The sequence below is a fragment of the Crocodylus porosus genome, unplaced genomic scaffold (genome assembly GCF_001723895.1).
Source record: "Crocodylus porosus isolate Cpor-Errol unplaced genomic scaffold, CroPor_comp1, whole genome shotgun sequence".
Lineage (NCBI taxonomy): Eukaryota > Metazoa > Chordata > Crocodylia > Crocodylidae > Crocodylus > Crocodylus porosus.
In genome coordinates, this window is record NW_017728923.1 from 9,914,786 (window position 1) to 9,938,137 (window position 23,352).

General features: G+C 38.6%; 1 protein-coding gene across 1 annotated transcript in view; it reads left to right on the top strand.

The window, feature by feature from the left end:
• RBFOX1 (RNA binding protein, fox-1 homolog 1) overlaps positions 1 to 23,352 on the top strand; it is a 1,970,253-nt gene that overhangs the window by 904,996 nt on the left and 1,041,905 nt on the right. Inside the window, exon 3 of the mRNA XM_019540075.1 lies at positions 13,844 to 13,891. The gene's annotated coding sequence lies outside the window, so the exon portion shown is untranslated. The remainder of the gene's footprint in view (positions 1 to 13,843; positions 13,892 to 23,352) is intronic.

The following is a 23,352-nucleotide window of genomic DNA, read 5'->3' on the forward strand; positions in this document are numbered from 1 at the left end:
TGACTGTAACTGCAGTTTAGTTTCTGGGTAAAAACTGAGCTGCTCATTTTGGTGTTTCACTTTAAATAGCTTGGACCTGTGTTGTTAAATTATCATCAGAGGGGGTGTCTACACTTGCATTAATGTTCTGTTGCTACTGTGCATTAAGTTTAGTACCTTTAATATGAGGTACTAAATAAATGAGTAGTAGCCAGAGCTAATGCACAGTAACAAAGGTACACTGTCTTTTTGTGACATTTAATGTGCAGTAGACTAATTTTACTGTGCATTAGCATGGTTTTTGCGGTGATGTGCTAATACTGGACAGTAGAATTAGTCGACTGCATGTTAATCATCTTGTGTTGACATACCCAGAGATACTTAAACTAGTGCTGGACTATTATGCAGGAGCCCTCCAGTGAGTCTTAGGCTGGATCTATTTTTCCCTATATAGTTGGATTGTCTTACTAGGAATTCTCTACATATTGGAGTCATTCAGCACATAACAGTTAGACTAGAACTTCAGATGGTCAGTTTTTATCTCTACTATAGTAAATATTATAAATGTAAAGATGATCAAAGTTATCAAAAATATAAAGTTGTTAATATGAAATTAAGGTGACTTTTTTTGCAGGCAGCCTGTCATTAGCAAGTTTTTGGAAGACTTGCTTCATTTTCCAGGCTTTGATTAATAAAGAGATGACTATATTTCTTCCAATAATTTAGGGTTTTCAGGTTATTCAAGCTGTCCATAAAAATGTAAAGCCCATAAAATAAAACTTGATTATCTTGTTTTCCTGTTACATTAAGCAAAAGTATTATAGTTAATGTTTGTCTCCCTTTGTTTAATTTTTTAGGATTGATGTATAACGTTTTAATATTCAAAATTATTCAGTGATTATTATTTAAAACTTAAGTATTTTCATCCAAATGGCAAACCAATACCTGTTAGTTAGTGATTTTGCTGTTTGGAGGCCAATTCATTTTATGTGCATAAAATACTTGAACAATCTTATCACTGCAGTCCCTTTATCTTCTATGCAACAGAATCTGGTGGAAAGTTGAAATAGATTTTGCAAAGTTATTTGCTTCCATCTGCTGACCATTTGTGATATTGCAGCCACAAATAAGAAGAGTTTAGCAAATATGAAGCAAAACATTTACCCATATACAAGTCTTTTTCTTGTGCACAGACTAGTGTGGTTATGAAATCAGTTCCTTTTCTATATTATATTTTATTATTTTCACATAAAAATTAAAAAGTTAGTACACATTTTGTTTGCAAACCTTTCCATTTTTATTTAACTTTTTAAACCTTTGCTGTTTGTTTTCTTTTTCACTTGCTCCAACACTCTAATTAAGTGCTTACATGTTGTGGCTATGCTTGTTATCCCAAATACGAAAACAGGCTGTTGTTGCAAAAATGTAAATATTAAAGCAATTAATACTTGTATTAGGGAAGAAGACATTGCAATTAGAAGCATGTATATGCCCTATTGCCAGGTAGGTTCATAAATCAGGTCTCAAGTGTATAATTGCAGCAGAAGATGTATGTGAAATATTTATATGTCAGTGTTATTTCTTGCTTAATGTGCCTTATAATAGAAATGAAAAAAAAGGGAGAGGAAAGAGAGAGAGTTTTTGAAAAGAGAAAGACCTTTTGTTTGTTGAAATAAAATAATAAGTGCTCATGGGTCAAAAACAACATATATAACCATGAGATAAATATAAGCATTCTAAAAATTACTGTTAGATACTAGTACTTTGCCCACTGTACAAATAATATTTTAATAGCATCCACTACAGCTAGCTTCCAGGATCTAACAAGTAATGAATTAGATATGTTGTTGTTTCAATATTGTCAGAATTCACTGCAGAATTAGAAAATATGAGGAAGACTTTCCAACATAGGACTGCTGTTATTAGTAATAAGTTTTCAAGTCAATATTTGACTTCCCAGAGGTGGATCCAGAATTTTTAAAAGGGTGTGTGACCAGTGGTGCAGGGGATGGGCAGACCGTGACACAAGAGCATCAACCAGGGACTTTTTAAAGTTCCCAAATAAGGTAAGAATCTGCCCCAGCCATTCTCAGCACCCTGCTTCCTTTGCCTCGGTGCTCAGCAGCCAATCCTCTTCCTTCCCTTTCATCCTCTCTGCTTATGCCTCTGGGTGTGTAGGGAGAGACCATTGCTGACCATTGCTGCTGCTGTCACCCCACCCTAGTTGCTCCTGCCCTGCTGCAGCTAAGAATTAAGCAAGTGGCTGCATATAGGGCTAAGCTCAGCTAGGGACAGCTGTGGCAGCAGAGGGGGTTCCCCCCACATGCATGCCTGCTCTCAGGCTGTGGAGAACCAGAAGAGAAACCCAGCAGGGATGGGGAACCCACCTGCAGCTGCTGGTGCCACCACCACCACTGTCTCTGGATGATCCTAACTCCCTATGCAGCTTAACTGGAGTGAGGCAGGAATACCTTTGGAGTGCCTCTGGCCCCTGGGTCAGCTGAGGGCAGTAGGAATGGCAGGTGGGGCAGAATGGGAGGGAAGGAAGATGCTGCTGAACAGGAAGGGAAGGGAAGGGGAGCCCAAGAGATGCAGGGGAAACTTCAATAATGTTCCTGGATGTTGCTCTTATGGCATGCTCTGAAAGGCAGTGCAACTATGCTGCTGCATGCCCTCAGGATTTGTCCCTGCCCAGAGGTAACCATGGGATCAATGAGCTCAGACAGAGGCATAACTGGCTATACTCTGCCCTGGGTGGTCCCCACCACCTGCACCTGCCCTGCTCCAATTCTGAGTCTCAGGCAACTGTTTTTGGCAGCAAAGATAGGAGATAACATCTCTCTCAACAACAGTGAACCTGCTCATGTGCTGCCACTGCTTTTCTGCCTTCCCAGCTGCCAGATCTGGAGCAGGGAAGGTGCAGGGTAGGAGAAGGGTGGATGGGGAGGATAGGAGGGTGAGACTTCCACTGGTTTCATCCTACTGCCCTTCGCCTCTTCCTTAGGCAGTGCCCAGGTCTCCAGCCCTGGTCACCCACCCATCATTATAGTACGTATATAATGTTCTAAGGAAAACAGTTTCTAAGGAAAGTCAGCAAGATGACCATTTCATGTTCTCCCTTTTCCATCACTGGATTTGCATCATTAAGCTTGTTTCATGTTGTATAGCCTGTGTATTTTTTGGCAGAGAAGAAAACAGATATTACAATGCATACTAAATATCACATCATTTACCTGAAGGCATTCCTCAATCACACAACAAAGGTGGAAGCAAAACAATTAGATGAATGTTATTTGAAACTCCCAGTTTACAATTCACTGATCAAGAGATGAAATCTGCCTTTTCTGTCCGACAGTAAAGGAGGACTTAAGCTTTGTAGCGGATTCTAATGTCTTAACAAAAAAGATGATAGTTATTCCAACTGAGAACTAGCTGACTCTTTCCAGGGATAAGCTTTTTGAGTCTATGAAAGCATGGAGCCCAGAGACAAAGGAAAAAAATGTTACCTTGTCCCCCTGGATATTTGACTTGTAAAAACTTTGAGGTCTGTCTATGAAGAATTTAACTTCCATTGCTGCCATTATCTCAGTTGTTCATAAACTTGTCTGAACTATTTTGTTTTTATCATGTGTTGGTATATCAAATCCTTAATAATCTGGTTCTTATTAAATAAGAGTATAGATGTTCCTTTTTTATATTTTCTCCCAAGTAAATATTATTACCTATGCATAATAATTCCATCACTAAGTTAAGTCAGACCTAACTAATAAGAAGGATTTTCTCACTTAAATGTCTTATCCAGAGGAGTGCAAAAATCTAGAACTCTTGGTTCAGAGATATTACCTTTTATTAGACCAACCAGGAAATTGCAAAAACCCCCAATCTCTTTCTGCAAGGTTTCAGGCTCAAATGCCTTTCATTGGGCTCAGGGAAAATTTAAAATGGTAAAAATTCCCTATAGGTAGGAAATAAAATCCTATGGGGACTTTTTACCATCTTTAATGTTCCCTGAGCCTGATGAAGAGTGTTTGAGCCCAAATGCTTACAGAAAAAGATTTCTTTTGCAATCTCCTAGTAGGTCTGATAAAAAGTATAATCTCTGAACCAAGAGTTCTAGATTTTTCCAGTTCTTTGTCTCAGACCAACACGGCTACCAAATACATCCCTTATCCAGAGGAGGTTTGCTGTAGTTACTTTATAGTTGATTTTAGGATCCAGTGTCAGATTCAGTTATTTCAACAGATGCCTACTTAAATGTATGGGAACTCTTATCTAGGTTTGTTTTATTGTGTATGTTTATGTAATTGGCTTTTGTATTGATTGGAAATGCCCTTTTGAGTTTCTTTATATAGTCTTTGGAAGTTGTTTGGTTAGCTCCATGAATCAGATCAATTGTCTACCTACCTTTTCATTTAATTTTGTATTGGCTATATTTTTGTGACTCCTTAAAATGTATTATTAAGTAACAGAGCAAGAGGTAATAGTAGAGTTACATACACCTTTATGAGGCATGGCAAGGGGTTTGTCAGATAGCTAAAGAGTGATATCAGCTGAACTAGATGTGAACGTCGTTTAGTCAACTTCTGTAGACTCAAATTCACATCATCTTTTGTGGTGTTACCCCTAGAAAGCTCCCACATGCTGGGAGCCCGTCCTTGAAGTGCAGAGTGAGGGAATATTTCTTGTGATAAATCTTGATTTCACATTGCAAGTTCCTTTTCATTCTGCGCCGTAAACCTTTACTTTGTGTCAACTTCAATTCTCCCATTCATACTCATGATGTGGTTGGCCCAAATGTCAATTCTGTTGTCTCATTCTTAAGAGTTATCAGTATTGTACATGCTTCTTCAACCGTGAAAAGAACAAGTTTATACCTTGGGGGTTGCTAATGGAACAAGTAAGTTTCACTTCTAGGTCTATATTTCAAACTTATTCCAAGTCAGCAGTTCCAGGAGTTCTGTTTTTGCTGGTTAATAAACTTTTGATACAAGTTGGCTTTCAGTCCGGTTTTTAAAGTTTCCATGCACAAAACACATGAATAAGATCACAAATAATACTAATTATTCTTAAGAAATCAATAAAGGGCTGAGTAACCATCCTGATCCATAGTGTAGATTACTTGGACAGGGAGTCTGTATATGTATCAAACTATATAGAATACACTCATCAAGGACCTAACTGTACTTTGCTAACACTTTACAACATTTTCTTCAGTGCAATTCAATGTGATAAAAACACTACATGGTGTGATTAGGGATAGGAAGGATGTGGCCCTAAAAATAACTTCAAATTTGTGGCTTTGAATACTAAAGATATTTCTATTGCTGGAAAAATGTATACAAAGCTACTGTGCTGCTTGCAGCTAGTCCTTCCAGTTCAGGGTTGAGACATGCAGGGAAGACAAACTAGAAAATGTGTGTGGGGAGAGGGGTGGCAGGGCTTGAGAGAGATCAAGAGATTTTATAGATATACTAATAGTAAATAAGATATATGTGTCTATATTTATATTCTAATTCTTTAAGCAGGAATGAAAGTTATTTTTTCAGGTTCCTTTCCCTCGTTTTTATTTGCAGTTCAGTAAACAAAAACAAAAATAAACGGATTGAAAAAAACAAATCCTCTAACTTTTATAGCGTTTTGCCTGTATTGTGAAGCAGAAACACCAGTAAGAATCAGGCTATCTTCAGCAATTTCGCCTGTTTTCCTTTCTTTCACTACAGTACTTCCCAATATTATGTGATATAAAGCAAGTTGAAATACTCATTTCTCCTGTGACCAGTGTTTTAAACTTTAGACATTCTGAATCATATCAATTATCATAACAAGCTAAATTAAAAGGGTAGAAAATCCTCTTTTGACCGGTAGTAGAATTTTTGATGGATGTTTCATTTTGAAGCTGTTTTGACACGTTTTAAGCTCAAAACAGCAAAATCGAAATGAAACAAAAGGCTTCAAAACAGCTTTGAGTTCTGAAGCTATGTTTGCTGCAGCTAAACAGAAACAAAGGAGAAGGAGGGTACAGAGCGGGGAAGGACTGCTTTGATATTGACATGTTCGATTACCTAGCTCTCTGATCATTTCCCCAGCTCTTCCTGGGGGCCGCGGGACCCCAATTTGCATGTGGGCTTTCAGCAGGCTGCCACTGAAACTGGAGGAAGCTGCCACTGAAACGGGGAAACTTTCAGTAGGCTGCCACTGAAACTGGGGGAAAGATCCATGGAAATGACCAGAGAGCTGGGGAATCAAACAGGGGGCTCAGGAATCGAACTGGGAGCTGGGGGAATGAACGTTTCCCCAGTTCCCAGTTGGAATTCCCAGCTCCCTGATCTTTCCCCCAACTCTCTGATTGCTTTCCCCAGCTCTTCCCAGGGAAGCACAGGCCTGGATGATGCAGGATGACAGCAGGCTGCTGCTGCCAGCTGGGACTGGCACTGGGCACAGCCTGTGCCAAGTGCCAGGAAGTGGCGGTGGCAGCCTGCTATCATCCCATACACAAATAGGAGGGCCTGTGCCACCCGGGAGGAGTCTGGCACAGCCCCACAGCTCTCCCAGGGGGTACAGACTCCTGGATCTGTGTGTGGGGTGACAGCAGGCTGCCACTGCCAGCTGGAACCAGTGCCAGCACTGGGTTCTTCCCGGTGCTTGGTATGGGCTGTGCTGGGTTGACTCTGGTGCTAGACCCAGCTGCCAGTGGCAGCATGCTGTCATCCTGCACACAGATCCAGGGGTCTGCAGCCCCCTGGAAGAGTCTGGCATAGCTCTGCAGCCCTCCCAGGGGGCGTGGACCCATAGATCTGCATGTGGGCAGCAGGCAGCCACTGCCACCAAGTGATATCAGTTTTGTTTTGAACAGTTTGAGGTGCAGTTTCCCAGAAACCCCTCTGCTCATCTCCTTGAAACTTGCCAGGCATCATGACTGCAGAAGGTGCTACCATCCCTGCAATTTTCATTTTCAATAAGTCAACAAATGACAAAGTTATGGGCATTTTCATGATTCATGATTCCCCATTATAGCCTACGGGCAAAACGTTGAAACAGCAAAACCGTTTCAACAAAACGGAACAGTGCTTTGAAACTAAATGAAATGATGAAAAGAAATGCTGTCCCTTTGAAATGGCTAAATGGAAGTTGAAATGAAATGAAATGGTGCTACTTACCTTAGTTGTAGGCCAGTGTAGACACTTAGCATGAAATTTTCGCAAAATTCCTTGGACCAGGAGATTGCATCTCTAGGTCCTTGGAACCTAGATTGCATCTCTAGGTTGCTTTCTGGATCCTGCAGACACTTCAGGGTATGCTTATTTTTACCATCTATAATAGTTCTATTGTAAAGTTAAACATTTTATAAGTGTTTGCAGGATCTGAAGACAAGTTACTACATACCATTTGTAAAAGTCTTAGTTTTCCTATCTACAGCTTCCATACATTTTATCAGGCCTTGCTTCTTGTTTTTGTCCAACACAGTAAATAAACAAGTTTTTTATGAATTTATAGTGCTGTTTTAATAACCAAAAACTGAAAACTCAATTGGTAAAGAATCAGCAGAACATTTTTTTTATGTTTATTCCCTAGTTGTATGTAAATGGTAGGGCAAGTTTGACAATATGTATTCAACATTAGTTTCACATGGCTTTGTGCTTTAGAAGATATATTTATAGTAGGTAAAACACACAGTTAAATTTCAACATCTAATACATTACTGAGCCAGCCAGAGAATGTTGACACTAGTTATGTCAGAAAAAGTGTTTCCTTTCCCCTTGGACAATTAGAGGTTCTGATAAGCACACATGGCCCTGGTATGAACTATGCTGGATACTTAGGCATCCTGAGTTAAGTCACTATTTGGGAACAAGTAGTTGAATGTTTGTGTTTTAAAAAGGCCAGGTCATAGAGCATTAGGAGACATCAAACATAGCAGAAGCAACACCAATCATATTTTATTTCTGCCATTTAAAAATTTTAATCAGGCTTCTTGAATGATGGCATGAGTGAGATAACAAACCACAACATCATATAAATTTTAAAAAAGCACAGGCTTAATAAATGAATTGGGACATGGGTAAATTGAATAGTCTTGGAAAGATGTCAGTTGTGTTACTTGTGCCAGATGGCTTCCTTTGTGTCACTAGTGTGGTCTTCAACAGGAAACAAAAGTTATTTGGTGCACATTTTCATTTTTCAACTGCCATGACTTTATATTATTTACCAGTGCCAGCTTTACCAGTGCCAGCCTTAAGGATGGGAGATTGTTCAGGGCACCATGGTTTAGCAGGGTACCCCACACACAGTGCCCGGCCCAGCCTGACTCTTGGCTCTAGCCACTGCTCAAGAAGAGTTGAGCTGGGCATGTGCAAGAAGGGTGGCTTCTGCGCCAGTCTGCCCACTTTGTTCCCGCACAGCAGCAGCTGCGGTGGAGAGGGGAGGGAAGTGAGAGGGGGTACACTGAAATATACGTTTGCTCTGGGCACCATTTTCTCTAAGGCCAGCTCTGAGCTTTACTCTTGTCAGGGAATCCAGAATTTTTCCCATAAAAGAGCACATGAGCAACTACATGTTTTTCTTTTAAATATGTAATCAATAACAAATTAAAGATTGCCCTTCAGCTAATAAAGAGTAAATTATGGGTCTAAAATAGACTCATTAGTTGTAGCCTATCATAGATTATTAATCTGTTCTATTGTTTCCTTTTAGTGCTATCAGCAATGGAAACTTGTTAGTTATTTGTTCTTAAGTTTTTAAATTATTCTCTTTCTTGTGGAAAGAGCTAGATCCAAGATAGGATTTATAAAATCATTAGGCCTCCTGTACAGTGTACAGAGAAAGACACCTCAGAACAGTGATCCAAAAAAACCCCATACACCAGGCAGCAATCAATTTTATTTAGGATTATTTTGTAGGAAATGCTGCAAAGACCTGTGTCTTTCTCACACCCTTTTCAGGAGCTAGGTTACCTGCAGGTAATTGCTTCTGTATTTTGAAATTCAGAGCCTCTTCCTAGAAACAGGAGACCTGTGTCCAATTTACTCTTCAGCCAGAAGTGGTTCAAATCCACTCCCTTAGACAGTGCCCTAGTCACCAGGTTCTTGGTTAGTTTGGGTTGGGTACCTTTGTATTCTGCAGGAGAAAGAGTGACCACAATTCTTCAGTGGATGGGTATAATAGCAGAATACCTCTTCTGGTCACCACCTGGCACCCATTGTGTTTCTTTCTTTGACCTCTCAGGGTCCCACCCTGCTATCTGCCTGCCATGCCTTGATGTTATAAATTGACAGGGAGTCTGCCTCTTCTCTAGAGGGCAAATAGGGTTTGGGATGGCAGGCCCTTCTCTGGGTTGAGCCCCTCCCCAGCTTTGTCCCACTTTACTCTGTCTGAGCCCCTTAGCCTGTGTCCTCTGTCCCAGGACTGCACACAAGCTCTTGGGCCTCAGCTCCAGACATGCCCTTGTGGCTCTGGCTCCCTTTGCCCCCTGCTTCAGTCCTTGTGGGCCCTGGGCTCCTCAGCCACTGATCTTTCCCTTGTGAGTTTTGGGTCTGCACCCACCACAGAAAAATTGTGGTTTTTTATCAGGTAGAACCAGGATCCCTGCTAATTACTCTGCCTGGGTGTCCTTCATTATCGCTGCTGGCCTCTTGGCCGCCTCCTCCCTCCAGCCTGGTAGGTCCCATAGCAACCTGACCTGTGGGCTTGCATTCAGGGCTATATTTCAGGGTTCTACCCCTCTTTCCCTGTCCCCCACCACAGGGCCCAGTTACACTGAGGGACTCGTAGCAAGAAATGGAGCTGTTGATTCTGGTCCCTGCTCCCAGGACTACATTTTATCCAGTGGTAAGTTGAGTATTAATACATACAAACTGCCCAGGGATCAAGAACAGGAAGCAGAATCTACGACTTCTCCAGGTGAAATGTGTTAGATACCCTGTCATGTACTCACAGGGTTAGCCCCATTAGACAAAGGAATAACTATTCCCACTGGGTTGAGATAGAAACTGGGGACAAGCTCTTCAGATGGGGCTATTTCTGAACATGTGCAAAATAGGAATCTGGAAGTCAAACAGAGAGATGCATCACGAATTCAGAGACCATCAGGGTTAAAGAGCAGTTAAGTAGGTGGTTGTGAATTGCAGTTTTGTACTTAAGTGTCTCCACTGCATTATATCTGTGTTAGGTACCTACGTCTTTTACCAGACATATCTTGAAATCTATATCTGCAAAAATAGATATATATATATATTACCCAGCAGTGTAGAGAATCCATTCAAGAAAGAGGAGTAGAATTTAAGTGGCTTTTGCCAGCTAGAGTTCCTCCTGCATTTCTGGCTTGGATAAGCTAGTCAAAGATGATTCAAACAAGTATCTTAATAGGCAAAACAATGGTTTCACAGTTTTTAAACCATTATTTAATGGTGTTGTTGTGTCCTTGTGCACAATACCAAATCAAGATTTGTGCTTTAGAAGCCAAAATGGAGCTAGTTCTTGTACTGTTCTTATTTTGGGAAATCTAAGGATAAGTTAACCCCGGGATGTACCATTGAATAGTGCTTCTAAGAATGTTGACACCATACGTTTATCAATCTTGAAGTATTTTATAAGGAAGATATGTGTCATCTTTATTTCACTGATGGGGAAATTGAGCCATCATGAAGTAAAATAATTTATTAAAAGTACAACAGGTCTGGTTTTCAATCCAAATCCTTATCTACTGGACAGCAGTATCTTCATTGCCTCTGGCAGCAGTTTGATTGTAGCCACATTTTGTAGTAGCTGCTGACTTTGCAGGTAGAACTCTTCAAACTGTTCTCAGTTGGGCTGGTTTATGCTTATTAGCACCCACTCCTAGGAAGCAGTTTACAGAGCACAGGAAACGTCGCAGATAAATGTAGGGAAAAGAAATCTCTCTTCCATTTGTCCAGGTAAAATTGGAAGTTTTTCACATTGTCTTTTGAATAGTGGATGTTTATGAATTTAGGTGTGGAAAAGATAGCTTGCAATGGAAAAGGACAATGGCAAAATAACAAGATTAGTTTATGGGAGAATGAAGGGGAGTAAAGCTATGCAGGTTGTTCAGTGAATAGTATTCCTCATTTGGAATAGTCTTAGCTTGATTTTGATGAGAGCTGGTTTATTCTGTGCTTGCTTTTAATAGAAGTCAGCGTGCAAAATAGAGGTACTTTTTGTCCTTGGTAATATGAAATGGTATGATTCATTTTAATTAACCAATAAATATGTTAAAGAGCATTACATTATCCCCAAATGGTGATCCAGAATGCAGCTAACAGGTGAAGTATTAGCTAATGAAATCTGCGGTTATACTGTATGAAAATAAAGTTTCTATTGCTGTGTATATATAATATATATAAAAATAAAGTCCTCAGTACTTTTAAAAAGGGTAAGAGTAAACGGAAGACATTTTGAGTCTACCAGTATGCAGAGGTACTGAAAAATAGGAAGAAAAAAGGTCAAATGAATCAAAGTTAAAAGAAAATGTTTGTACACAAGATAGTATGCAATAAAGCATGGCTCCTTGCATGAGATGCTTCAGACAAAAATAGCAAAAAATATTAAAGGTCCTGAGATGTGCCAACATAATTAAATTAGAAAATATAGATGTTTTGGTGGAACTGCTTTATTTTAGGGGGAAAATAGAATTTGAAAACAAATTTACAGAAAAAATTTAAGGCATTTTACATTTATTGTATTACAAAATATTTCTGCAGGATATCTAATTTTATATATGTATGAGATTTATATATATATGAGACAGCGCTGATCTTATTTTATGTACTTGTATTTTTTTCATTTTCACTGTCTTCCTTGCTATGTTTGTATGTATTCAAATCTCTTCCCAACTTTGTTCCTTTTTTTTTTTTGCCCTTCCTTCAATAGAAAATGTTGTGGTAAAGGCTTGAGCTCCACAAGGACCTGTGCTCTGTGTCTACTCAAACAATATTTTCCCTAAGTTAAAGGTGACCAAAGGCCATTAATTTATAATTGGCCATTTGGATATTTTGCCAGGAAGAACTTTAAGGGGTTGTTCATTTATTTGCTGGCCCTGCTCTTTGTTTTCCCTTATTTTCAATGGGAAAAGCTATCCGAATGGCACTAAACGCAATAACTCCTGGCCAATAATCTACAGTGAGTCAAAGTGGTTGTAACTTTTATTAAGATTATTTTTTTTACCTGAAACTACCAAGTCTCTTCCTTCGCTGTACTCTGAATAACACCTCTTTCAACAGAAATCTGTTATGTTGCAGTAATTAAAGGAGAACAATAGCTTAGAGCACCCAACTACAGCAAAAGTGAATTTGAAAAACAAAGCAAAACATGTCACACTTAATCTTTCCATTATTCTAATTGACTGAAAATTTGTTATGCTGGCTGTTTGCAAAAATTAATGTGTAGAACAAAATCATGATTCAAGAAAATAAATGAAGTCCAGAGTATGATTTCCATAGAAGCAATGAACTATCCATGTGTATCTTTTGAAGTGAAGATTTGCACTATTATGGAATAACGTGAACAGAGGTCAGATAATTAGAACTGGCAAATAGTAAAGATACAGAACTGCATGGACAACTGGAAATAGAAACTGAGATTCCAATCTGTAGAAACACTACTACAAGACTAAAAATGTCCTGCAAGGTAGAGGACTTAAAATAACAGGATGAGAAGGAAATGAATAAAGAAATAGGAAATCCATTAAGTTGTAGTATGAGGTTCAGATGTATTGAGCATCCAAGCTGAATTCAAGTCAAGGGTGGCATAGAACCTCTGAAAATCAGATGTGTAAGTATTAGTCACATGACAGATTCTGGAGCTGTAGTTCCAACTATTTACTCACTTGTGAGTGCTCTGATGGGGAACATTTAGATAACTTGACCAAATAGATTGATTTGGTAGGACAAATAATGTGAGTACCAGGGGATGTATCAAGATGTTAGTTGTTAGCTGTCAATTATAGAGATGCAGATAAAAATAAGAAATGGGCCCAAAACATGTAATTCTGATTTATGGCTTGTTAATATAAGGTCCACTTAACATACAGCAGTCTTTTTAGTAAACTAATTCAGATGTTTCAGCTGCAATCAGAAGCTGTAGAGGTAAGGAAGAGGTGCCATAAGCAATGAATGGAAGGGTATGAAGTATCACCAGAACTGAAGCTGCTGGATCTTAAAAGAACATAAGCACAAAAAATTCATGTAGGCAACAGAAATATACTTGAAGTAAAGAATTGAAAGAATCTATAGTGTAATAAGTTCCATAAAATAAGTATCTTCAAGTAGTCAGCCAGTATAAAGCAACTTCTGTTATGTCATCTGAGATTTAAACATTACTAAAGAGCTCTTAAAATGTAAGTTCTGATTCACAGGTATTGTCAAGACAAAAGTACATTTGCTTGCTTGCTTTTTTTTCACTTATGACAATAGTGAATGTGGCTATTTACATGAGTTGAATGGAATTCTAAATTTTGTGTTTAGAGACAAGAGGGAGAAGTCATGTTTCCTTAAAGGATAAGTGTAAAAAAGTGAATCAGTTTGACAAACCAGAGAAGGCTTACAATTTTATTGTTTAGCTGGTTTCTATGTATTGAAGTAAATTTGTTTTTTATGATCTTCGAATTCTTATGGGACGTCTGCTTCTAATAAAGCTTAATAAGGCTTACTTAAAGCCTTTATAAGTTGAGTGTAATTTTAAGGGTACTGTACATACAAAAATAACATTGCAATAAAGGGTTGAGAAGCAGCTTTCAATACTTTGGTGCCCTTTCTTTGTTCTGAGTTTTTTCCATGACTATGAGAAATGTGTTCTATGGCAAGAGCTACCTTTCTGATGAGTGTTTTCTTCTTTCTTCTCTGTGTGTCTTCAGGATACTAAAGCAGAGTGCAGTTCCTGTGTAGAAACAGAGGACAGAAAAGTAAGTGATTTATTTTAATGTCATCTTTGAGTGTGTCTCTCTGACTTTTTAAAAAAATGCTATCAAAGCTTGTCTATTTGTGTTACTTGATGTTAAAGAAATACTTTTAATGAAAAAGCATTTTATTAAATAGGCATATTATAATAAAGGGTTTTTTTTTTACCTTTGAAATGAGCTATGGTATGAAGAAATGTTGGAAAATATTATACATGGACCATAAGAATAGAGATTCCCCATTATGTGGATGCTTTTGCTTACTGAGCATACTCAAATTAGAAGTCTTTCAAAAGGAAATTGCAGCTCTCTCTTTTGTTATAGAATCTGATGTAAACAGCTGAAAAGATAACACTGTTTTCCATTGTCTTCCACAGCATTTTTAAGAGTGCTTTGAACAGGGTTATCATATGATACTTCTTTGTAATAAAGTTAATATGGTACAATAAGTATGGCATTCTCAAGTTAGGCAAGTAATAATTGTTCTTCGGATTTCTTTCTTTGCTCCCTACAAACATAAACTCTGGCAATACTTTTGATCTCTCTGCGAAAAAGATTATGTAAAAACAGTTCAGCTCCCAGTTTTTTTTCCCAGTTTTGACTGTTCAAGACTAGGAAATGTTGCATCATAACTAGTGTGTGTGTGTGTGTATTCAGTTATCTTATCTAAATAGTTAATGTTTCTAATTTCCTAAAACTGAAAGAAAATGTATGAAGAAATCTTGAAGCTGTGCTGGACTTGTCGAACCTAAGATGGAAGGAAGTCTTTCTAATGCTAGTACAGTACTGTCAAATTATGTCCGAAAAACACTTTTTTTTAATGTTTTATGTACTATTATTTTAAACATAGTAAAAATAATACAATGCTATTATGAACTTTCCAAAAATGAATTCTTTCTGATTATTTGTGTTAGGTAAAATATTTTTTCTGTGCAAACAACTAATTATCCAAATTCATTTCCAATACCAAGTAGACATCTGTATGGTTTTTTGTGTAACAGTTTTTTAAAGATAATTTTATCCTCGTCCATGTGAAATTTGTTGTCCAAACCCATGTTTATAATTTATAGATTTCCTCAAGTTCACTAAATCACTATCAGTCAAGTTGCATTTTGTATATCATATAATATTGTGATGAATGCAGCATTTCAATGCCCCATAATGCAATGAATTTGCTTTGTTCATATGCATTAGATTAAGGGCTCACTCAGTGAAGTGAAATAATTTATTTTAGTGAAATATTTTAGTTTAAGGTATGCAGATGTTAAGAAATTATTTAAACATGTCCAGATACAAATTAATTTAGATACTGGAAGCATAGAATTAACCTAGTACTCTTGTAATACAATTTCTGTAATAGCTGAGCATTTTCTGTTTAAATACAGGGAGTATGGAATGCTTAACTTGGATGTATTGAACACAAGACAACTAGCCTTTGGGTACATGCATAGTTAGTTGATATGTTAGGTATACTAACTTAGAGAGGGGAATAGATTAGCCTGAATTATCAAACATCTGCCTCTTGCCTTAGCCCTGGGGCTGTACTCTTCTTTACCTTCCCCCCTCATACCCACACACAAGTTGGCAGGGCTACTTTTAGTCCTCTGACTGCCCCTGCCCCCCCCGCAACCCTGGAAGGGCAACCTTCTCCCAAAGTCCCAAGTTACACCTGGTTCCTGGTGCAGCTTCCAGCCAGAGAATGCCTGCCCACACTGCTCCCAATCTACAATTGTGCAAATTAAACTAAGTCATGTGACCATAAACCAGGTGTGGTGAGTGTCTGAATTCACCACGTGTTGTAGCACAATGAGAGAGAGGTAAAGGTAATATTGTTTCTAAATGTTGTTTTTCATAATTCTCCATAGCAGAACTCAAGATTATTTTTGATCATATTAAATCCAGGTACAGACATTCAAAAAAACCCCAAGGCCGAAGCAATCTCAGTTGCATGCTTTACTCTATGTGCCCTAAGTTAGGTCGGTAGTGAACAGAACACATGCTCTCCCTTTGGGGGTGGGGGGGAGGGGCATGCAGGTTGTCTGCATTGGCTGAGGCTAGCAGGTTGCGGGTGCTCCCTGGGCTGGGCCACCCCTGATTGGCTGCCAGGCAAAGCTGAACACACTTCTCCTCCTGCCCCGAGCAGCATCAGCTACAGACATAACACTGCTTGCCCATGCCCAGCTCTCATTCCTCCCCTCTTCCCCTCTCCCCCAATCCCTCTCCAGAAGTGGGCCCTCCACTGTGTGCCAGGGAAAGAGATGGTCCAAAGAAGGAAGGATTGGTTCCCTCGGTGCTGCAGAGGTGACTGGGATGCTGGCAGACTGCAACCTACCTCAAGTCAGGAGGGGTTCTAGTACAGAAGTTTGTTAGACCGGTTTAACTTAATCACTTAAGTCTGATACTACATCCATTCAAACCTATCTTAGACCATATTCTGCCATTTTAAAATTGTTCTGTATGCACTAAACTTCTGTTCTGTTAGGGTTGTCGACCAGTTTCTGATCACTTATACCAGTGTGGCACTTGTACCTAGCCTAACTTATGCCATACGCAAAGGGTAACAGAACACATGTGGAAAAAGGAAGAATGTTTTTTCTCCCCTGCATTTTTTGGCTTCAGTGTGAAATTGAAATAATTATTTTGTTGCTGGTAACATTTTGATTCATTGATTCATTTTCAATTTTGATGGCGGATAATTACACTTGGGATAAATGCATGTTATCATCCAAAGTTTTAGATAATTTTTTTCTGTTACAAATTTTGACATGCCTAAAATTCCATCCACATGTAACAAAGTGTTCTCTTATGAGTATGACAGGAGCTTTTATATTTTCACAAGATCCTAAATTTGCATAAATAAATAAATACTTTTCTCTCCTTTATATTTGGCCCGTTTTCAGTTTTTCTTCAATCAGTGCCTGTATCTTAACAAGGTGAATGCTTAATAGAGTTATGCATGGTCATAAATAATAAACTTCACTGACTTGGTAGTTGTTTCCTGTCATGACTTGAACATCTCAAATGACCTCTACCTCCAGCTTTCCTTGATAGGAACTAAAAGTTTCTAAGATATTCCAGTGCAGAGTTCAGTGATAGTGATCATAATTATGACTGCCATATTACACAAGAAAACAAAACTAAATCTATCTTTTGGAGAAAAGTGTTTGGTTTTTTAAGTGTTTTCTACAATATGTATGAGAACTTTCCTTGTAGCAGTATGCTTTTATTTTGTAATAGTCCATCAATCAGATTTATTTTAGTGATATGTAAATGGAGTTTGCCCAACATGCTTTCCATATTTTTTCTCGGTGATTTAAAGCAACCAACCTACCTGTATTCTTTATTTTGATCGGCAGAACAAAGAAAACCTGTTTTAGGTTAGCTGTAAATATTGACTAAGAGATCCAACTCTTAGAACAGAATTTGCCTCTGTTGTGCTTTTTGACTTTGTGGCTATGTTTGGAGATTTTTTTTACTTATAATATGAAGACAAAGGTTAGCACTAACCACTGTAACTGAGGAAATGAGAAACAAAGGTTTATATTAATTTCTGTAGTGCAGGAGATGGAATAAGATTTATTTGAATCTGTGTAGTGCTCTTGAAATTCAGGGCTACCCAGTATAATTGTTTCTAATAAATAAAATGTTGTACATTTAATACCTACAATCTAAGAACCGAATCCCTTGCTTTCTTATAAAACAATTTTATTTTGCAACATAAATAGTATTAGTAATAAGCCATTGAAGTAACAGAGTCTTCCGCAAAACTCTGCATTATTTTCTATTTTTATCTCTCTGATTACAACTAAAATTTGTAGCTAGCATCTTCCAACCTGAATTTTTAAATATTGACTGGTAAAACCTATATTGTGGGGTCTGTAAAGGAGCAGCCTGATTTTTCAGAGGCTTTCAAAGTCAGTGAGCAGAAAATACTCAGTGTCTGTGGAATCAGGCTGTTCCTATGCAAGCCCCCAGTCCAGCAAAAGTACGTAAGTATGTTTTTTGTTGGACCTTGCAAGCACTTAGATTCATGAATGGGCTGAAATGCTTTGCTGGATTTAGGAGTTTACATTTGGATTTAGGAGCTTAACAATAGCTACCGAGTTTAAAAATTTGGTTTATGTTCTCATTCCAAGAATAAAAGAATCCTGAAACATATTGGTTCAAGGTAGGCTGCCAAGTAGGGGGAAAATAATCCCAAAAGAAAAAAAAAATATATGATCCACTTTTGCTTCTTCTCTTGTAACCTTCATTGCATATAGTGAAGCAAGTCAGAAAAGTCTGTGTAGCCTGTCTTTTAATTCAGGTTAGGTGTCCTTTCTTTCATGTTAAAAGGCTACAATTAAATACTCAATTTATTTTTTCCCTGTAAGTCAGTCCCATATTAAGTGTTAAGGTGTTAGACATTAGATTTATTTCTGTGGGAAGGAAGGTTGCTTACCATTCACCTTGCACTCCAGGGAGCAGTCAGGTTCATCCTGCTGAATAAGATCCTGATCACAAAAATGAAATGAAACCATTGTATCAAGTCTCTGTGCTTTCTAATAAGCATCCACAAAAAGAAAAATCTTCACTGACACATTCTTTATTTTTGCTCTTTAAAATTAAATCCATGATGGTTTAATTAAAAGTGTCAGAGAGAGCTATAAAGGATTACATTGGAGTTTCATATTATTTCAATTTTAATCATTTTTTTAATGGTGGTAGCTGTAAAGACTAGTATATAATAGGGCATTTTTATGTACCTCATTATAAATCGGAAGTAACTCTACTTCAAGCGTGTATCTTTATAGCAGTGTCAACAGCACAAGAATCAGGTCCTCTGGCTTCAGTTGGAATCTTAAATATGTCAGAAAACTTGTTTAGGGGATTGACTCCAATGACCATGTTGTCTTTTATGAATATTTGAGATTTCCCTGGAGACTTGTATTATTTTATGTTTTACCTTTACTTAATTGATCTACACTTGGATCTAGAGAGTACAGATTTTCAGCTGTTGTTTTGTTGCCATGAGGGGTCACGCCAATGCTCAGGATCTCAATATTGCACTGTTAGACAGGAGGGTATGGTGTATGATTGCACATGCACACATAAAAATTAAGCACACACACTCACTAGACGCATACACCCCTACTAGGCATACCACCCCTACTAGGCATACACACTATCAGCTCAGATACACACACGTTCAAAATAATTAGTCTAGGTTCATGCACACCTATAACCAGTTTAAGCCCAGACATGCTAAAACACACCAAATTTAGACAGAATCTGTTACCAGTTACCAACACCTGCACATCCAATAGACATACGTGGATTACTAATTCATATACCACACAGACGCACACAATGATATCTATCTATGTATATATATATGTATATGTATTCACCAATTTCCACACATACCACCCACCTATACATACACACAAGTGAGTTCCTAAGTTGGGAATTGTGATATGTATGTATGTATGTATATGCTTGGTGTACTTGGGATGCCTGAAGAAAGGTTAAGGTAAGAAAGTAGAAGTGTAGGGAGTGAAAGTTGCTGGAAATTAAAGTCACCAGGACCGGAATTAGAACCAGTAGATTATAGGAGCCTGGGCTGAAGAACTGAGGCTCTGGGGTAACTTTAGGTTAATTAAAAGACAGCACCCAAAGCCTGCAGAACAGGGAAGTGATGTGGATACGTAGGCTGGGACTGGTGCCAGAGCTATGGGGGAACTGAAAAGGTAGATGGGGAGAGGAAAAATGAGACTAAGGGAAAGTGTGGGTGTTAAAGAGGGGCTCTGGGTGTGGGCAGCTAGAGGATGGCTCTGGGGCAGCTAGAGGAGTTGCAGGGAGCGGCAGTAGGTGCTGGAAGCTGGAGAAAGGTTCCAGCTGCTGCAGAAAGCTGTGGGACAGCTAAGAGGAGCTGGGAAGCTATAGGTAAGTGGGGGGAGGATAACAGAAGGTGTGGGTAAGCCTGAAAACAGAGAGATGGACAGCAGAAAATCACAGGAAAAGCAGCAGGTGGGAGGGCAGCAGGAAAGCAAAGAAAGGCAGCAGAAAGTCACAGGGAAAAGGCAGTAGGACCAGGAGAGGCTAAGAGGTAGCAGAAAAGGGGAGATGGAATTGGGAGGAGATCAGGAAACTAGCAGAGAGAGTGGGGACTGGGGCTGAGAGAGAGAGAGAGAAAATGAGGCTGGAATTTAAGATAGGGAAGGGAGTGGGATTTAGTAAAACATGACCCAGCTCAGGGTTGCAAATCACAGTGGTTTTATTGAACAGGGGAGATGGTGACACAATGCCAAATTGGTTCCCTTGCACACACATACATGCACATACACACAATGGTAGCAGGGGTTAAAGAGGCTTGGTTCAGGGGCTGAAGTCCACTGAAGTCCAGGAGGAGAAAGAGAGAGAGAGAGAGTCCAAATGGTAGGAGGAGGTATGCAGGTAATATCTACCTATCCCAGGCTAGAAGTTGATCCTCGATGGCCAGTTGGAGTCTCCTTCAGCTCGGTGTTTTTCAGAGGGGTTTGCCGGCAGGGCCTCTGGGGTAGATAGGTGATGTGAAGCTGATCTGGTCTGGATGGAAATGACATTCCCACTGGGTCTGTCTTCACTGCCCCTCTTTATAAGGGCAGACTCTAGTGACAGGAGGCATGCCCAGTCAAGGTTCAGCCCCGACATACTGAGCATGTGTGCTCCATGCAGAGATGTGCAGTTTTGGATGTCTGCAATGGTAGAGTACAATGGTCGAGTTGCTGGTTCTGCAGGGTCTTTTGTCTTTCAAATGCTGGTCTTGTATCTGTTCCTGGGTGAGGTCCGTGGTTCCTAGATGAATCAATGCGAGGTGATGGCCCAGTCATTACAGGTCATTCGGTAGAGAACTGCTACCATTGTATTTCAGTCATTCCCAATCATTCCCATTCATCGGGGAACCAATTTACATGGGAGGGGTACAATGAATCATATTGTTGCAACATGGAATGCCCAGGCAGAGGACAGAAGAGGGAGGCTTGACATATAAACTGGAAACTTTACATGACTTTGGGCCACTTACAAACACAGGCCTAAACCATACAATAACCATATGAAACAATAAAAATCAATACAAAAATGATAATAATACAATATACAACAGTAAAAATTATTACAAACCTAATAATTATACAATATAAAACAGTGGATATCCATAAACTTGCTACTAACATAAAAATGTTTAAAGCTTATCCTAAGTTTGAGCTCACTTATATTTATCTATAGGGAATAGAGAGGGAGAGAATGAGTCAAAAATGGTTGGGGAAGGGGAGGGAATGCATTTTAAAATAAATTTTAAAAAAGGAAAAACGGGGTTTTACTACAGTTTCTCCACTTGCTTGGTTTTGAAATATTCCTATTTAGCCCTTAATTCAACAAACCACTTTTCAATGTTGTTTTCTAACTTTTGGAAGTGACATAGTGGGTTTATTGTTAGGAACATGTTATTCCATTCAAATGAATTGAAATGTTTAACTCATTTTGATAAGTTTTTTTTCCATGTCACTTGCTCATGTCTCAATGCTGTTCCATCAGGGCTAATGGCTGGGACTTGAAAGACTTAAACTTCTGATACTTAAACTTCTAGCTTGTTTCTGGTACACATTCACATTTCTGAATTTTTATCTAAAGTATTTGTATCCACATAATTAGTTTGGAAATTGCAAAGAAGGAACTTTATCACAATATTTCAGAAAGACCATTATTGACCATGATCAGAAAATGTAATTGCAGTTGGGGGACAAATTCATATATTTAAAAAAGAAAATAAAGCAAAGTCCCCTCCAAATTGTTTGTTTTTGTTTCCTTGTAAAACGGGGAAAGTGCAGGGGTAGTAACTTTGGTTGGTCTGATTTTGTTTGAAAATCTCTGTTACATTTCTCTGGATCTAATCATTGTACCCTGTTTTCAGTGTTGTTAAGGTGGGCCAAATTCTCATCTGCATAAATTAGTATTTATTAAACTAGTATCTGGGGCATATTCCTCCTCATTTTCTTTTAGAAGCAAGCACTCCAGCACTGTTCTACACTGCATTATAGCATGTTGTCCTCTGTTAGCCCACCAGAAGTGGAACTGATGCATTACATTACTCTAACCTGGAATAATTTCCTCAAAAACTTTTGTTTGGCATGATTGATGTTCATCCTTGTGCAAAAGGCCAGAAAAACACCTATGCCCTACTTGAGTCCAAGTCTTTAGAGGCCCTATGGGGAACTTAACTGGTAGGGAGGACATAGGTTGTTCCTCTGCACAGAAGGAAATTTAGGCATTTATTAGTTTCCTACAGATAAATGCATACTGATATGTCCATTACTATTACAGAGTTGTAAATTCTTATGCATGCTAATCTGTTTAGTTTAAATCAGTTTCTAATTGAAAATGAAAGCTTCAGAAATGTGAGTGGAGGAGCTGAAAAAACCTGGTGTGTTAAATGAAAAGATGTACACCATGCCTTCAGGCTGGAGATTTGGAGAGCTGGGTATTACTGTTACAAAACTGAGCTCTGAATTCCTTGCCCATCTGTCCATATGATTATTGCTATACCCTTGTAACTCCTCGGGGCCATTCTGTAATTTTGCCTTGCCCATTATGAAAGGGATGATGAGGAACAGGAGATTTACTGACTTGTACAAGGAGGTAGGATAATCATTTTTATTTATTATTATTAGTGGTGTTTCTTTGGCCCCTCTGCTATTCCTTGTCTCAACTGAATTGCACAGGGCAATAGTACACAGTACATATGAGGAGAGGGATCAACTACCTGCTTCTAGAACTCCTGTAAGAGCAGACCATTATGCAGATATCAGGAGAATTCATAATGAAGGAAGCATGTGAGATTGCAGCCCAAGGCAGTTGTCTGTTGGTTTAGTCATTTAGCTTGATAGGAACATGATTCCTTTGTCAGACAGTTTATGTTAGATATCCAGTGCAATGGTGCTTTATTTAATGGAATTTACACCTAACTTTTGAAAGTGTAAACACAAAACTGTATATTGAAAACTAGCTAGCCTATCTCTCTCTCCTGCTTTGTGTTGTTTAGGACTTTGTGAAATAAAAAGACAGTTATACAACTGTAATTGTTACACAGTGCATTGTAGGTTCATTTCTAGTAGTTGGTCCATCATGCAGAATCTTTTTCTTTACCTCAAATGGCAGAGATCTGTGTTTAGCTTTGTTATCCTGGGAACAAATTTCACTGAGTGAATTTCAGTGATAAATTCTTTCATTTTATCATAGGTTTCTTCCATGACAGCTGTATGGGGGGGCGGGTTGCTGATTTTTATTATTATTATTTTTTAAACATTTACTTGGAACCTTTTTAAAAAAAAATATTTACTAAGAAATTAGGAATTACTTCACTGAGCCAGAACAATGTAAAGAAATTGTCTGTTTCCAGTTAGGCTTCAGATCCAATCCAGTCCAATTAGGACATGCATCATTAGGAA